Source organism: Hesperophylax consimilis, chromosome 21, assembly GCF_061612785.1.
Source record: "Hesperophylax consimilis isolate HC1 chromosome 21, BYU_Hcon_1.0, whole genome shotgun sequence".
Lineage (NCBI taxonomy): Eukaryota > Metazoa > Arthropoda > Insecta > Trichoptera > Limnephilidae > Hesperophylax > Hesperophylax consimilis.
In genome coordinates, this window is record NC_142856.1 from 23,311,724 (window position 1) to 23,331,512 (window position 19,789).

At 32.4% G+C, this 19,789-nt stretch overlaps 1 protein-coding gene across 4 annotated transcripts in view; it reads right to left on the bottom strand.

Moving 5' to 3' along the window:
- The window catches only part of LOC149413758 (uncharacterized), a 204,944-nt gene that overhangs the window by 50,135 nt on the left and 135,020 nt on the right, over positions 1–19,789 (bottom strand). For all 4 annotated transcript variants that reach the window (XM_089644504.1, XM_089644503.1, XM_089644506.1 and 1 more), the window contains one exon: positions 19,563–19,620. The gene's annotated coding sequence lies outside the window, so the exon portion shown is untranslated. The remainder of the gene's footprint in view (positions 1–19,562; positions 19,621–19,789) is intronic.

Genomic DNA, 19,789 nt, shown 5'->3' on the forward strand with positions numbered 1-19,789 from the left:
CTGGAAAATTGCAGGATAAGTATTACATCGTGCAATATAAAATAATAATAAACTTTTGCTTTGGTTTTGTAACTAGATTTAAAAGACAGGTACATCGCATCTTTTCTTTTATCATTCTCATTCCATTCTCTATTTATTTTCTGTATCCCTCAACACATTTCCCCATACCCCGGTTTTACGTTGACCCCACTGACTTGTATGTTTTGTGTTAATCCAAAAATAATTTTAAAAATCTAAGCAAACTGAATTTATACAAGAGTCACCCATTGCACTGACTAACGTATTAATGTTTTATATTGTACAAACATAAAAGTAGGTAGTGGTGCAAGTAATTGGATTTTTTTTTTTTTTTTAAATTGTAATCACACATACTAATTTTGACTGTGTGTCTCCTTGTGATTTTAGATTATTTGAGATTTATTTTGAATTTAAGAGTCATTTTCATAATTGGAACTGACTGTCAAAAATTCAAAAACGCGATAAAGTGTTTAAGGACCGGTTGTTTTACAAAATTTTAACAATTCATAAAATAAAAAAATTAAAGTTCTGTGGAAGTTCTATTCCAGTTCTGTTATTATTTCAATTATTTTAAGCAACTGGCCCATAGTGCTTTAATAACACAACTTTCACAGAACTTGAAAATTAACTTTGAAATTTGATGAATTTTTCTAATTCTGTACCCGTCCCAAGTATTATATAATATTTTTTTACCTGAAATTTATTTTATCGCTATATTTTCCAATGGTCTGCAATTCATGGCTATAATAATAATAATAATAATAATAATAATAAATTCTTTATTCCAGGATGTGGGGAGGTTAGTGCAATCCCACACATCCCATAGATGAGATAAGTACAAATAATATTTACATAGAGTAACATAAATAAAATAAATAAAAAGAGATTAAAAAAAAGAGATTAAAATAATAATGCAATTACCATTTCTACAATATTCTAATATCCCGTGATTTTTCACGAATCTGCACTAGTTATTTAATAGAGGTCATTTGAATAAAACGCTGGTCATAACAATGAAAACACGAACAGTTATGCATTTGCTTTTATGTCTAAGATTTCAAATCAGCCCCATAACGATAAACTTTTCTTTGATTTCCTTACCCGTTAACTACGCCGTAAAATAACCAACCCTTGTACTATAAGTCTGGGTGGCTTGGCTCTGTGTACTTTAGGGTGGTTTCCCCCTAACGGGGTGGTAATTATGTGCTTACTAAATCTGATAAGGGTTGCCTAGCAACCCCAACTAACAACAGATACAATCTCTTGGAAACCTGACGAAAGGGGTGTTTAGTTTAAGGGTCGTACAGGTTTTGAAGCCTTCTCACGGGGTATTTTATATTTTAATGCGTTCTTTAATCTTTATTCGTAAGTTTTGTGTGTAGAATAAAATTTATTACTGGGAATAAATAGTAGCCATGTTATGTGAAAAACGGTTTTGTTTTCTTTTTAGGCCTCGGTTTTAGTAATAAATCGCTATTCATCTAAATAATCACCGGAAAATGCAAATCTCATTTTAAGTCATTTATTACGCTTTTTATGAGGAATTACGGTTCTTTCTGAAAATAATTACCTAAACATACAATTTACTGAACGTGGAATGATCGTGAAAACCCTATTACTTTTTTTTTCTTTTTGTTTTGTGTATTACAGATTGATGTAATCCTATTACAATACACATGAAATATACAAAGCTTTTAATGATATATTTTAGAATAACCAATATTTTAGAGTTCTTGCTTAAAATGACTTTTGAAATCTTCAAGGCCAATGTTAAAAATGTCAAGAGACCTAGAGGTTTCATTTAGCAGCACCATACCTCTTGTCATGCTAACAACCTTAAAACAGAAAAAAAACTGTTGAAGTATAATTTGAAATTTTCAATGCTAAAAGATCTATAGTGATTTGTGTTGGGGTATTAAACCATGTATTATTTATGTTCAATTTTAGTTACCATTGCATTTCAGTTGCCATCTTAACAAACTGAATTTCGACTGAATCAATATATGTAAAAACGTCCGTTTTACGGCTTTTCCCTGAACGTAAGCGCGAGCACCAGAGATAAACATATCTCGCATATAAATATTTGATTTCACTACACGTTTTCAAATGGTTTGACATTATTGTGTTACATTATTACGCTGGTACGAACATTACCTACTGTCGGTAAATATGTTTTACATAAAATAATCCATACCTGACGTCATATATTAGTTATTTCGATACAGGGTGTCACACCACAATCGATATAGGTACCAACTATAAAACTATTACAAATACCACACAAGTGTCCTCATTGCTCCGAACCATCAGTGAGACTATGGCATCCTCAATTGGGGTATGTTATGCGGATAAAGGAAGTGAGGAAAAAATGATGGGAGGTAGGAGTGTACCTAGCTATTCAGTCTGGTCACAAAACACGGCTAAAGCTATTTCAATCAACCTTTCAATTCTGAATGCTGGTCTTACACCAGGGCGATAATGAAAGTGTCTTCCACTCTGGAAAGAGTCGTAAATATACTATTTAAATAATGGTGACCGGATAATTCATCGCATATTTAAAAAGTTATATAAAGTCATAGAAAGTTATGAAACAAAAACTTTATTTATTGGGTAAAGTAGGTTAGGTTAGGTTAGGTTTAAATATATTTTTTTTCATCGTTTCTAATGACTTTATATCACTTTTTAAATGCGTGTTGAATTGTCGATGTGTTGATTTATCATGGAACCTTAAATAATATTTATTTTTAAAACCACGAACTTCGGATAGTCGAGGGCTTTACCCCTCGACCGCGGAGGACGTGGAATCAAAGACTCACTGATTAATCTTTTATATTATTATAATGAAGTTCTCTGGTTGTCTTTCCTCCCTCTTACTACTCTGTCGCTTGTTCAATGATGGCCGAATTTTGTACATAAATTGTAAAATCAAAATAATTTCCTCCGTTTAAAAGCACCATTTTAATCAAATAATATGAACGTGTTTCAGAACCAAATAACACTAGGATACAAATTATACATTTATAAGTAGATTTTAAGTTTTATTTGATTTTATATCCCTGCTGGGCTTTACATTGATTATTAGTAAAGCTAAAATAGCGTTTGATAAATGGTAAAATTGATTCACTCGTGAAACTTTGGTCATACATTCTTCTCAGCAGTATAAATAAAGATCTGCAGACTCCGCCCAAAAAAGTGGTGGATCTCTCCTTTAGGTGAGGAATAAAAAAAACATATTTTCAAACTAGGTCGAGTGAGGTATCGTTTACTATGTTTTTATTCGTGCGGAATTGAATGGAACCATTCCCAAGACGTTAGCATCAATATTTGGTGAGATTATTATTTATGGCTTCATTCTTCGAAATTCCAGAGGTTTCAAGAATATTTCAACATTAAAATTTTTGTATACATCCCTGGTTCGTAGTCAAGTCGAATATAACTCCTCGATCTGGTCCCCCCCACTACAAATTACATTCAGATTCAATCGAAAAAATTCAACATAATTTCCAAAGACACATTAATTTTAAACTCGGTATTCCCATTGAAAATATAAATTATAATTACTTGATGAAAAATCTAAATTTATTAAAACTCTCAGATCGAAGAATTATATCCGACTTAATATTCATGTTCAAAATTGTAAATGGTAGTATAGACAGTCCTGATTTAATTAACCTCATTGAATTTCATATACCCACGAGAGCTACTCGTTCTAAAATTTTGTTTAAATGCAACAATATCAGGACTGAGTATTCCAAACACTCGCTTGTACCTAGGTTGCATGAAGTTAGTAATAGATACGCAGATGTGGCAGATCTATTTAACTGCACGCAAGGTAGGTACAAGAGGGCTATGCTATCAAATCTTTTCAATCAATATTAATTTAATCTAATTCTACCTTATTTGCACTATAGAAACTTATATACTAGTATCTCTTGTTTATTTACTTACTTACTCTCTAATGTCATTTCACAATCAAATGCCACAAATATTTGTAATTCTTTTTTTAAAATATTTCTACGATTTTAATTGTGACATGTTATCATTGTTTATGGTATATTTATACCGTTGATATTAAATAAATAAATAAGACTAGATTTACTGTCAGTCTTTTTCAATATCGGACTATTGAAATCTGATCATAATTAAATGCATATCATGCATCGATGAATTCCAAATGGTCGCCTCTGACTAAGGTTTTACTACGAAACTATGAAAAAAAATTAAAAACAATAATTCCTATTTTTTTTAATGTGGCTAAAACTTTGTAGTTATCCATTGTAAATGCATGACACAAAATAACTGTGTTCGAATATATATAATATATTTTATATATCAAACCGACTGGTTTCGGAATGACAATTCCTTCCTCAGGAAAAATACATACTTAAATAAAACTACAAAATAATGGGTGATAACATAAATTATTATGCGTTGAAGTGGGGTTGGAGGTATGGCTAGGGATTGGTGAATAGTGGGAGCGCGATTGGTGAATGAGAACATATCTTAGTTGGAAAATTATTCCTTATTTCCATTTTTACCAGTTCTTTGTTGGATTTCTGGTCTCCAAGACTTTTGCCAACAATGCTAGAGCCGTGGAGAGTGGACAGTCCCTGCAATGTAATTACGTGTCTTTCCACTTGTTCATGTCCGATGAATACGAGACGTATGGAGGTTGTGTTTTGTACCGAGAAGGCGGGGAGGCGCGTGACGGACATGTCGATTGGGGTGATGGTAAATATGGCGACAAGAATTATTAATGAATGAGGATTTGCTTTGACGGGTTATAGGGAAGTCTGGAATCTAAATATATCCTTCAGGAGTACACAAGTACACGCGAGGGAATGTCATGGTTTTAAAAATACACCATGATTTTTGTCAGTTCTTTCACAACTACACTGTTTTATAAGATTTCCCTTTGGTTATTGTAATTTTTTTAATATTGTATGCAACACCATAACTCTGATCACATCATTTTTTTGATGAATATGCTAAGTGCTTTTGAAATAACTGTGCTTTTGTCGGAGTAGATATAAGCATATTTATATATCAATTATGACCACCATTCAGAATCTAATGGTTACTAGAAATAGCTTCATGGATGTTTGGTGACCGGATCTGAACAGCCAAGTACTCCATCTCCTTATACTTCCCAATCTATTCAGTCTCATAAAATACCCCAATTAGGCGTGGAATGGTCAGCAATTAGAGATGCCGTAGTCGGCAATTAGGCATGCCATAGATGTCAATAAAGCATGTTAGAGTCGAAAATTAGGTATGGCATAGTCAGCAATTAGGCATGCCGTAGTCAACTATTCGGATTGCCATTGTCTACCACTAGGCATGATATCATCGAAAGCTCGGCATGCTATAATTGGCAATTAGGCGCATATAGTCGGCTATTAGGCATGCCATAGTCAACAATTAGGCATATAATAGTCGGCAATTAGGCATGCAAAATTCGGAAATTAGGCATAGTCTGCAATAAGGCATTCCATAGTCGGTCATTAGACAACCTAAAGTCATCAATTATGCATGCCATAATCGGAAAATAGAATTCTTTTGTGGTATTCGTACAAAAAATAAGACTTTGTTTTACAAACAAGGAACTAATTATGTCCAAAGTAACAGTGTTTTATTTATAAAATTTTAACACAACATAATAAAGATTTAGGATCTGATCCTAGCTCTATTCACGTTCATTCGTCTTCTTCCACTCGCTTCTTTAATATTAGTATGGTATTCAATTGATTGAGCCATGTTTTCCTGTCACGTTCAACTTAACATGTGTGTACGCTGTCAACACAAAAGGTTTACAGAATTTTGTGATCTATTCCGGGTACAACCCAGTATCATAATTTATACAAAACTTGAAGGTATGATATGTTGCGTGTCGTATCTTGTGATTGTCCTGTTTTATATTTAAATTCAGTCAAGCCTAAACTCTTTCACTTTCTCATTTTATAATCTCGATGTGTAGAGCCTTTTACATTATCTTTTTCTGTCTATGCCACCTTTTATGTTAAATATTTTTGTCTATGGCACGTCATAGTTTAATATTGTCATGAATTTCGCGTCTATAATATCTTGTGTCTATGATCACGTCAAATATTGTTTTGTTTATAAATAGCGTGGTGATTCCAAATTAGACTTCAATTCTACATTATCATTCAGTCTACATTCATTATCAATCAACTCTCACTTCTCTTTCTGAGTTTTAAGTCTACCCTCTTGTTTGTGTATTATTCCTTGAATAAACTAAGTAGCAACCATATCAAGCCTTTACTTAGAAAAAGAACCTCTCAACACCTCAATCTCTCTCAAACGGCAAGCCAATTCTTGGCGTGAAAACGAAGGAAGCCTACAAGCCGATCAGCCTTACAACCTGACTGGAGGCTTCTGGAAGTCACGATCGAGGACGCTGCTCATGATAATCCATGAAATCTTAAGATTTTTTTTTAACAATTCATAAATTTAAAAAATGCTTATGATTAAGAAAAAATAAAAAAAACGTTTTGTTAGTAGGTAAGTAGGTACTGAAATTCCTTTCAGATGTTCCTTCATCTTTGCCCTATTATAGTTTAAGGTATTGGCATAAAACGTAATATATCTATATTTATTTGAAATTTTTTTAAATCGAAAAAGAACTGTTTTTTGTCAATTTATCTTGAAAATTGATAAACACGTAAATACCGATTCTGTTCATCTGCTGATTATCCACAAGTATTGTTATTACGTAAATCACTTTCAATAGAATATTGAGTGGCTAGAGACATAATTAACAGGCTGTTAACTCTCTTGAGTTATGACATGTTATGCTTTCATAAAGGCTTTCCAGAATTTACCACAATTAATCATGTGAACAAGCATTAAATAATCGCACAGAACCTTACGTTAAGATACCGAGGTTAATTTATAACACGGTGTTACGTAAGTTTAGTATTTGTTAATTTTCTATCAATGTACGAGTAGTTATCGTTACATGGCTACGTAAACGTAAACGTAACGCTGCAGCCAATTCCCCTATTTCTCGCATCCTTCAAACATTCAACTCAATTCAAACAAGCACAAGTACCGATATATTTTTTGATTCTCTCCCTCTATTTAAGAAAAACTTTTTTAGCACACTAAATTCGCCAACATAACACATACAACCACACACAGACACACACGCACACGTACACACACACAAACACTCACACACACCTCTCTCCTTCCCCAGCACACTAATTAACTTAACTTAAAAATGTAACTTAACCGTAAATGTATAATATACCTCCTATGTATATATGTCAGCGACATGTCATTGGTACCAATTATTATACTAACTTTTATAACTTTGTAACTATTGTCATCTATGTAATTATGTACTGTTTGTTTCTGCAATAAACAAAAAAATAAAAATAAATAAAATAAAGACGAGATCTCTTTTACGCGTATTATGTTCGTACGGTGTAGATATTGGTGTAGAATTTAAAGTTTCTTTGAAGTCATTTTAGTGGTAAATAACATTTAAAAATTGCCGAGTTCTTCGTAAGTTCTAAATTATAGAAATCCCAGACAGAGCGTGATATTTAATTCCATGAAATTGGCGTTTTGTAGGGTGAACTAGTCACATGGGTAACACTCGGAAAGCTTGTTCTGTTCTGAGAAGAAGAGTAATTCATTGTGGTTTATAGAAAATTCACTGCTGAAACAATTCATCAGAACTTCATAAAATAATCAAGCGTTCTTAGTAAAAACCGCTAACACACGTAAAAAGGGTCGTTTGAAATTCCATTTGGTCATGTTTTCCACAAGGAATAAATATTTTTTTAATAGTAGATTTCAATTGATCCATCATTTCTATTATATTATACAACTAAAAATACTAATTTCGGTTGTGATTCCATCGGTCTGTCTGTAACTCTGGTTCGATGAATTTAGAACTATTGCTTTGAATTTGTCATTATTTTCAAAATTGATACTGATTTGTCGACAATTAAATTCCATGTTCTTTACAAATATCAATTTATAGCAGAGGTCCCCAAACTTTTTTGTCCCGTAGACCATGTTTCAAGTTTTTCTGTTTTAGTTAGGCTCTCTGCTTTCCTAATATTGCTTTTTCATACCAAAATTTCCCTATATTTCAGAATAGGTTTGTATGTATGAGGTATTCTCGATTGCTCAGTACTGGATTCCCCACAATATTTTGGAATCCACAAATTCTCCACAAAATATTTTCAAATCCATGGCTATAGAATTTCAGAGAAGACACTAATTCTTCACAATATTTTTGTGTGACAAATTTTCATGTTTGTAGTTTTTCATCTTTTTGTCAAAATTTAGAATTTCCCTAGATGTCACATCATTGTTGTACTTTGAAAACTATTCCATATGAAACTTTGGAGGATTGTGAATTATTGCTAATTTTCATGGATTGTTGGCTGGATGATTCTGTGGTTCTCCAATCCGCAGAACCCAAAGTTGAGTGGTTACTCTCGGTGTGTAAAATCAGAATTCGAATATTTTAAATTTAGTTTTATTTTAACCAACTCACTTTATATTTATTTTTACGAACAAAAGTAGATCGCGTACGTTTGACGAGATTTAGAGCTAAACCGGCGGCTCAGACCACTGGAGAGAGAATGAAATATTTGCCGCGCGAAGTATCGCGCACGAGTTTACAGTGATAATAGTCTCACATAAATGTAGGTAAAAGTAATGTTGTTTTTATTTTCGGGAGATGTAAACTCACTATAATTTACCCTATAAAACCATAAAAAGTGACATTTATTACCCCCATTTACATCTCATGCATCCCCAATTTTGTTTCCCTGACATGGACCCCCTGCAAGTCTATATCGAAAAGCTCGTAACTTCGTCATTTTTGGAGATATTTATTTATTTATCTATTAATTTTCGGGAAATCGACAGTTTACATTTAACCAGTTTGTACATACGTATTATATGGCCAAAATAAAACCAATTATTGATTTCCTCCTTGTGACTTTACCCCTAGGTACTGAGACAGCATAATATGGAATAGGTAAATTAAATTTGTAAGAAAGGAATATGAATTAAAAAAAATTATACAAAACAAAAGATTATTTAAAACGAAAAATTTACAAAAATATGCATTTATAGCCATGGAGAGAGGTTGTAGATATAAATCAAATCATTATAGAAATATTAACAATAGAGACATTACAATATTCATAAACCATCAGAGAAATATTCTTTTATGGACCTCTTGTATTTGGTAAGTTCACAATTGAAAATATCAACCTTGGATATTACGCTATTGTAATTATTGCATAGCCTGTTCTGGCAAGAATTCTGCTTAGAGTTCGTTTTGCATTAACGCGCGCCCAACATTTGTACACAGTTGACATTTGTCACATGAGAACGGGTCGCTTCTACGATTCGTTCTTAAGTTCAACAGCTCGGCTGTGGAACGAACCGCCGGCCTCTGTGTTTCCTCCCTCCTACAACATGGGACTCTTCAAGACCAATGTTCACTCCTTCCTCTCCACAAAAAGACCCTCCACACAGCATCCCCAAAGATGACAAAGGCCCTGAGGGAAATTATTTTCTTCCGGGCCTCCTGTGTGGAGTTAATATAAAAAAAAAAAAATCCACCCATTAAAAAAACTGTGATCACCACCACCTTCAAACTATCCCGTGAATTTTCATGGGTTTGCTCTAGTACATTCTAATTAACGTTATTTCTAATAATTCAGGGTTTTGCTTTTTACCAATCGTTAAGATCTTTTGTATGAGATAAATTCCTGTCCAAAACAACCTCGAATTATTAATAGTAAGTCTCGCTATCCTCTCGATAGTTTATCCGTAGGATAACGTATATTTTCAATTTATTTATTTATTAAGTCCCAGCTTATTATTCTGTACTTGAACCTATGAATAGTGGGTTCTTCAATTTAAACTCCGATAGAATAAGTTAGTTTTTTGTACATATTGCGTTACGGGTATTAATTCGTTGATTTATTACTACACGTTATCCCATGGATAAGCTATCAAAAGGATGGTATAATATCCCCTAAGAAAGATAAGACTTTTAACGAAAACGAACAACGAGGGAAAGATTATAACACATTATACAGATTAAGTTGCTAGATTGTGGACAAACAATCAACTCGCAGTTTTCGCACATAGTTTTCACGTGAATTACGATATATCCATGACAGTTTAAATGGATAATAGCTTCTAGTGTTGAGTACAATATCACTTTTAAGTTGCTTGTGATGGATTACTTCCTTGCGTCATTTGACACCTGAAAACTAGGGATTAGTAATCCCTGATTACTGGGAATTGCTTGCTCCTGATGTCGGCTGTTGGAGGATAGTTGATGACTGCTGACTGATGACTGCTGATGACTGATGATAGATGGACCAGCCTTGAACTGAGGCAGCAGGAAATCCACGGGCATAATAACTCCTGTGAATTCTCCCAGTGCCAAGGTTCAAAGTTGCCAATTATTCTTCTTGTTTGAATAACGTAGCTTCAGGAAGATAAATAACACACAATAGGCAATTGATTTATTTCATATGTTAACATAAAGAATTAGTGGTCATCTTTATACTATATTATATCTTAGCAATAAGTAAGTGTTCTCTATTCCTGTTGTTTAAGACATCTTAGCATGTTTTACCTGAATACATTAAAAACAAAATCGCCTGTTTTAGCCCTCTGACTCAAATGTGTCGACTATGCAATAAGATAGAGTGTGCTGAAGTAGACATTTTTATTTTGTATTTATATTTTTAAACTGATTATAAAACTAATCATGACCGATTTCTCGTATGTGGTTTTAAACATAAAAACAGTTTTTTCTACTTTGTAATACAATTATCTTGTTACTCTTTATATTCCGGGTTACAAACATTAGAAGAAATAGGATTGTATCTACTCTAATTTATTTTTTTATTTATTCACGACATGTAGGATTTTACGTGTATACAATTTTTAAGTTAAGCTGATCAAGAGTACAATAATAAGTGTATATTACTTAGCATAATAGGTCGAGTAATGACAATATAAGCAGGTACAATACTAGTTAGCGTTTAGAGTTGTTGTGCATTCAAGTACGTGTAAATATGTGTTATTATTTGTTATTATGAATCTTATACCATCGTCATTTTAAACACAATTTCATAATATTCATAAAGTACAAGTATTGAATATTTTTTACTGATAAACAAGGTTATCTACGTATATTTAACACCATCAAAGCATTTTTGGTTATTACAGTCATTCTGGAAAGATAATAAATTATTTACATCAGAAGCTTGAGGTCATCCGAAAAAGAATTCATTTGCTATATTTTACACAGACCTACATGTCGTATATAAGAATGAAGAACAACAAAGACCAAGGTATGACCCTTGTAGAATACTTGACAACGCTGTGAATTGTTGAGGCGACATAAGCTCGACGCTCACATTTTAATTATATGTGATGAACGTATTACCAAAATCTCAAATGTTTCTAGAGGGATCCCTACGGATGTAAGTTATTCATATTTAAGACTGATAAAAATAAGACGATACATTTAAAATATTTTACGTAAAACGGTTTGAAAAATTTATAAAACGTTTTTCGACTATAAAGTGAATGATGAATTGGTAACTCCTCGAGAGATCGCTCTTGAAACATTTGAGATTTTAGTAATACGTGCATTAGAAATAATAAAAATAAATTCCACGGAAAGATCAATTTTCTAAGCCTGCTAGGACAAAGTCGATCTTAGGTCCTTCCGTTACGCTGGGCCGCGCGTCGACTATTGTTTTTACAGGACTTAATCACTTATATCGTTAAGATTTCTATTTTATTTTAGATATTTGATAGGGGAAATTCAACCTCAAGTCTGTCCAATACATAGGGCAACGCGTCGCAAATTTTTGTGCACGGCTGCTTCACTTACGTCGTTAAGATTCTGGCTTTATTTGAGGGTATTGTCTCGTCTTAAGATTCATATCTATTTATTAACACGATTCTGGATTTCAAATCGAAGTAATGAAGACAAGTGTTTGTTGGTCGAATCCAAGTTTGAACATTTTGAGTAGTAAAGTATGATGATCAGCTTTATCAAATGCCTTGGCATAATCCTTATGAACTATATCTGTATGGTGTCTCGAGGGTTTGTTTGTAGTTTTACTGGTCATTATGTAATTCTGCTACAAATTATTATTGCATTTACAACTTATACAAAATTGTAAAATGCGTTAACAAGCTGCATCGCACACGGCCCATAAACTCTTTCTAGCGACCAAGCATAATTAACTTAGTATTCAAACTATTTTGCAATTAAGAAAACCATGTTGTTTATATCCCAGTTTAAACTCGATATGGTTATTGGTTTTAATTAAATTTATAATCATTAGTAATCGATTTGTACGCACATAAAATTTATTGAAATAGTTTCACGGTTTGTGTGGACACAAACAGATAAACTCATTGGTTTCTCTGATGGAAAATAATTCTTAATAAATGTACGAACAAACGAAAATTATTACAAAAGGAATAGTAAGATATTATAATACTTAATATACGAGAAGTAATTATTATTGAATTTATTAACTGTTGTGTTGACAAAAAAGGTAACAAACTTCCCATTAAAATTATGAAATAACCATTTGAATGCTAACACTCCTCGGTATGATATTTATAGTCGAAGAAAAGATTATCTATAAAACAAAATAATGGGTGATAAACTTTAGAATGATTGCACAACTATACAAAAATATTTGTTTTTCTGATTAAAGATTGCAGAATGTAACGTTTTCTTTTCAATTTTGATGCATTTTTATTTACATAACAAGTTCGAAATGAAGATTTAAATAAAACCAGTGAGTTAGAAGTAAGAATTTAGTGAACCTTTGGCCTTATTCTAAATATATCCCTCGAGTCTAGATAATATAGTACCTTGTTAGATAAAAAATCACGCAGTAAAGAGATTTATTAGAAATATCCCCGCTTAGCTTTCAATTTCAAATTCTTGAATGTATATAACATCTCATCGAAGAAAAAAATAATACTAATAAATCTGAATGAAACATGAAACAGAATAAGACACATAAAATTAAAAAGGTAACGGTCTCAATTTGAAATCGAACCCAGGATATCTGTCTTACCGGGATAATGCCTTTAACCACTCTATTTCATTTTTTATGGGAAAAATTAATTGAAGATAATTTTGTCAGTTCTGAATTTGAAATATGAAATCGAATAAAATAATTAGGTTCCAATGGTCGAGAGATTAGAGGCGTTGTCCCGGTATATAATACAGATATCCTAAGTTCGATTCACAGTTAAGACCGTTACCTTTTTATTTTTCTGTGTCTTGTTCTGTTTCATTTTTCGTTTGGCTTTATTAGTATTATCTTCTTATTCGATGATATATTCCATGGTTGAGTAAAAAAACCTAAAAATTTACTCCAATAAAAGTTAAGAATATTATATAATAAGCTCTTAAATGCAAATCTTATATACCATAACAGAAAATAAGATAGAACATGTTTTATGAGGACTTAATCATTTTGTGCCACATATGGCACAACGTGATCAACGGCTGTTGAGGTTTAGTGCCGAATACGTCACGACGTGACCCGAGGGGTAAAATGTTTAGATAACATTTTTAATACAAAGAATTTTTCGACAAATTTAAACCAATCACTCACATTTTTACAATAATATAATCCATAATTATATTTATATCAGCTTCAGAAACCAATGCAGTAAAAAATTAAAATAATATTAAGATGTTCAACTGTCGAGTCCCGACTCTAAGTTGGTAGGCAAATAATTCCACCGCCTTGTCTCCGAGTACCTCTCGTACGGAACACGCCTCGAATCTTAAACCAATATTATCCTAAGTTAGAATTTACTTTGACTTCTGTCGCCGTAACGGTACCACATAACGTCGTGAATATAAAATACATTTCACATATATGCCCATCATTTAACACTAGAAGAAAAATTATTAGTTCGATCGTTTAGAGGCGAGAAATAAAATCATATTTCGTTGGGTTAGTTTTAATCTTTAATAGTAATAGGTTCGAATAGCCAGCTGTTTCAAAACACAAGTATATTCAATCTAGTAATTTTCTATTTTTACATTTTTTTACAAATCGCACACCAGAGTTATCTTAATGGATGCTGTGCGGAGGGTGGCATTTAAAAAAGGAAGGAGTGGACCTACAAGACCTATGTGGTAAGACGGAGGAAACACATGTTCCGAAAAATCATTCCATAACCGGTTTGCTGAGCACAAGAACTTAGTTCTATTCCTGATAAATATAATGACGAAATATTATAATATTCGAATTTTTATGAACACGTGTTCCGACATACTAATAATATATTCCTGTTTTACTGACAGCTTGTTAGAGTCCTGCAGTCCCGTTTTTAACAGGAATACGAATAATTTGATAAGATTTTTAATAAATTTGCAATATTTCAAAATCAGTGAGTTTTTTGGAACTTTTATCTATTTTTGTATTATTTATTTCTTATTATGTTGTATGACTTTTCTTTTATTAATAAATGGAAAAAAATCAGAAAATTTCTAGAAGGTTGGGTCGGTACAGATAGGACTTGCGTTTTGCTTTTCTCCCGCCTAATTAATATATCTACGAAACAATTTTTTGAGAACCTACCGTTTAAAAACCAGTAGAATAAACACAGCATTCCAACCTGTACATGTTAAAGATTGCAATTATCATTTTCTAAGTTACCTCAAATTCTTTGCAGTAGAACATATGTATCAAAGAATTTCGTAAGTTTAAAATATAAAGCATGATTCCTAAGTAAAGTAAAATGATGCATTTCAATAGATTCTATTTTCAGATCACGTTATTTTGTTTTTGTTTCAATGAATTCGACAAGTGACCAGTTGTTCGATTTCTCTGTAGATTTATTATTCTAGACCAAGAACTTCAAGTGTCAAACATCCAAACTAGCTTGTTATCTCTTTCTCGCACCCATTAAACAATACCACTTGCAGCCAGCAGCTGTACAACATTGTCGAATAATTTTCTAACATGTCTGCACAAATCATTTGGCTATGAATAAATAATTTACGTACATCCTGGGGGACAGAAATTCGTCGAAGATAATCTTCGACGAATCAACATAAACATACGAGCATTCACTGTTCAGAATTTCCAGTGTCTTTTGTCCACTATCTATTGTCAGTCTGGCCGAGTGTCAATGATGCGGGTTGCATGGGAAGTATCACCATGAAGTGTAAGGCCTATTATGGGGCGTGATACTATGTCCAATATTCTGAGTATAAAAGGATGAATCGATATCTTATTGAATCGTATTTATAATGAAAAAGCAATGCTAAATTAGGGTTGATACATCATAATTAGAGTATAATAAAATGTGTTTCTCTTTTATAGTATCAATTGTAAGGTTTGACTTTAAATCAACCCTTGTAACGATATGTAAAAAATTAGTAAAAATCAGTTTTTACATTATATGAGAATGCTTCCAAGAGTTCCGAATTCCTTGGAGCCTGTAAAATTAACTCATGTCAGTTGAGGTTTTATTTTAGGGCGAAATTTGTGGGGACTAGAAATAGGGGTTTGAGGAATGATATAGAGTTAAAGTCACTATTTATTCTGATCCTTATTCTCAATTATTATTAATACAAAATTTTAAGATAAGCTTTACTGGACTCCTTTTTTATCGCAACATATATAATCCACAATGTATTGCTATTTAATTGAATTGAAAACAGGTTTGATTTAATTCCGTTGAATGGTGGTCTTTTTCAAAGGCGATTCTTCAAATGCTTTCACTGAATTTCACTATCAGTGTCAACCCTATAATGCCGACAAGGGCTGTAGTCTATTAGACAAAAAATGGTACGTAAAAATAATCTTGATTTTTTACTATAAAAGATATATTTTCAATTTACGATCTAGTTGCTTCATCTCCTGGGCCGGCAAGCAGCCAATTTTATAGAATTTGTGGTTTTTTGTTGTGATTAATTTCAACATCCTAGATTTGCATTAATTCTTGAAAGCAAAGGCGAAATAGCAATAGATGTATTTAATTAAAGACATATGAAACAAAGATTTAATATTATAGTTTATGAAATGCCAGTAGTCACAGTAATCACTAAACTTATTCATATATTCGTGAATTGTGGTTTACTTGAATATCTAATACAAACAGTTAACATTATGTTTTACATATAAGTAGTTGATTGTACAAGAATTGGTTTTAATTAAGTTCTCCGTCAGTAAAATCGCTATCTGCTCGGCAGTGATTGAATAATCAGCAGTGCATATGGCAGCAATGACAATGATTTATATCTCAATCAATACACGACATGTCCATAACATAGAAACACGATTCAAAACCACAATACGAAGAACTTAACACCTGTTCTGCGTTTCTGTAATTTCCGCGTTGGCACAATGTGGCTACAACGTCGCTTATTAGGAAGATGATAATTATCCGATCAATGCTGTTTATCTCTACAATCATATAAATGCATTTCTGCAATAATATGGACGTATTACTGCCAGTGGCGATTTTTTTAAAAGAGTGTATGTCCAGTGCACCAACGAACATGTCAAATACGACATAAAATGAAAAAAAAACTCTTCTATTTAATTCCATTAGTACGAATTTCCGACTATAAGTGCGGAATCCAGAACGCACCTATAAACAATTTGCAATATATTCTTTCTGGAGTGGTTAATAGTACATGCCTATCTATCTCTAGAGCTTAAATATTTACAATTTTTGGAGCGGTACTCCTTCCGGTATCATATACAGGGTTTTCCAATAAGAGGTGTCATTTTGAATAGCCCGCTATTTCAGTAGATGTTACTTTTGAAGCTGTTATTTTTTGACATTTGACAAGTAGAAACTACACCATTAATAAAAATGAAACAATACACGCTTCAACAACGCATTGAAATTATAAAAATTCACTTGAGTGAATCAAATGCAAATCATCTTGAGTGATGAGGCCCATTTCCACCTCAGTGGTTTCGTCAACAAGCAAAATTGTCGCATCTGGAGCACGAAAAACCCAAGAGTTATTGTTGAAAAGCCTCTCTATCCTCAACGTGTGACTGTTTGGTGCGGTTTATGGTCCAGCGGAGTCATTGGACCTTACTTTTTTGAAAATGAGGCTGGAGAAACAGTTACGGTGAATGGATTGCGCTATCGCGAGATGATTAATGATTTTTCATGGCCAAAATTGGATGGTATTAATCTGGACAACGTTTATACTTTCAACAAAACGGCGTTACGTGCCACACAAGCAACAAAACCATTGATCTTTTACGATTGAATATCAAAATAACACCTCTTATTGGAAAACCCTGTATATAGTGCACGTGACGTTTGAACTGTTACGAAATTGACCAAATATCTTGAATAAATTTGCTTTATTTATAAAGTGATTTATTTTTATTACCATTTTCTAACATTTTTTATGTCAGCATTTGCAAATCTAATAAAATACGAACTGATTTTTAGGTGGACTCAGATTCTGTTATTTTTTCTCTTTCACTAATCTTAATCACGAACCGCCACTGATTAATGCAGTACCAAGCTGCATAATACTGACCAATGCGTAAGATATACCAATACTGCATCATAATAATAAGAGGTAAAGTTCAACCGGGCCCCACACACCTTGCACAATGTAAAGATCGTTCACGTAAAATAATTGCACTATAATTTTCTATTATGTTGGCAAATAATATTGTTATTTAAGACGGGAGATAGCCTTTCCACACCATGGGTAGATATTATTGCAATATTACGTAATGGCGATGATAGCATCGCTTTCAGTGTAACTTATTTGCATGGAAACAATTCAATATATTTTTATACATCGTTTGCGATCATTTGAATATTGCGAAGTATTTAAAAGTCATGTACAGTTTAATATAAAAATATATTGCAGCTAGTCTCACATCGAAAGTGTATTTTTTGAAGTCATCAACAATTTATACAGGTCTTAAATATTCAATGAATTAAATAGTATTGTACGGGACGTGTTTGCCTGCACAAGAAAAAAACTGTAAAATATAAGCACCGGCACACATTTACCTTTGTCCTTTGTAATGATTCAAATAAAGCACTTGCTCGATACAAGTATTATTATTAAATTAACAAAAAAAAATGTTCATTACCAAACAAGTTCTTCTGTGTATTTATTATTATGCGTGACAGTTGTTTCGCCCTTTAGGTACTTATAACGAAAAAAATAGATTTGATATAGATTTGAGGTACAGACGTTGCATATCTTCGTAAGTATTATTGTTTCCTGACAGAGGACTCTTCTCACCGAGTGCCTCTTAAAGTGGACTCGAGGATCGTTGAGATGACTCATTAGAATATTCAACATAACAGTTAGTATATATAATATTATGAACTCGTTTCATAACTAGTGTGCCACATATAAAATGCATAATTCAGACGGTATTTTCATGATTCAGCAGATTATCTGTTTGTTTGAAATGATAATATATACCAAAATAATTAATTGATGAATTACTTTAGAAAGATAATCTTCTTTTTATCGTGTTGCATTTATTTTTATTTAACTATAGAATCGACATTCGACATACTTGTTGAGCAAAATAATTAATTCTAACTGCCCAAAAATATCTGTATTGAAATAACATTCAATTATAATTAATCGACTGTTCAAAAAGGTGCTTAAGTTAAGATATTAATTAATTTAAGGTAATTGTTATTTGTTTTAAGTGTGCTTCGAGTCTTCGTATTTGGGTCAAATTCATTGTATTATATAACATTTGATTTTAGTAGCAATGTAAACCACATATTTGCTCAACAATTTCAACACTACTTTTTAAAATTTAAATGAATGATTCTAAACTTCATAGCTCATAATGGAAACTGTAGTTTCTACGAAATTTCTCAGAAAATTCTGCAATTAAATAATACTCCGGTTTCAACGAAAGACTTGGACATTCAATGTGATAGACCGACAATGCGCTCTCTGATATCACGACCTTGAGGTTCCAACCTTATTTATTATCTGCTCGGTCTCAACAATACTCGACAGCTAACGCCATCTATGGTTAACCTAATAGATTTATCAAAGGCCATCTATGGGTTAGATCATACACTAATATCAAAGATATCACAGAAACCTTCTGTGTCGGACATTGAAAATTCTTAAGCCGACATAAAACTTTCAAAGATTTTCACGACTCCTCAGCTCACTGTTGAAGAAATTTGGCTGCTTTAAACAATAAGATGTTTTGCATTATATTTTTTTTTTCAACTTAAAGATTGAGTTATACATTATCTGGAAAAAAATCCAACAACTATATGAAATTTTGACAAACACAGCCCATAGTTAAACGACAGTGTTTATAAAAGTTGTTTTTTTAAACTTATTTAATTAATGTCAGAATACCATTGAAATAGTATGAATTCAAAGCATTTTAACGTTGTTCTACTTATGTATAATTAGTGGAACAAAGTAGCGATGCACGAAATTATTACGTAAACATGTTTAAATAATTTTAAAAGAAACTCACCATTAATCTTCACTTGTTTCTGATCTCCTGTCCGCTTCCCGAGGTGGTCCTGTCAAATCTGCAACCAAAACACATAACGATATGTTAATACGCCAGCATTATTATATTAATTTAACAATTCATCACTGGAGCATTATTGTAACAGTTACAGAGGATGATTTATGGACCGCGGATTAAGGCTTTACTGCGAGAGGTTGAAAGGTCGCACTTTTAAATGTCCTCATATT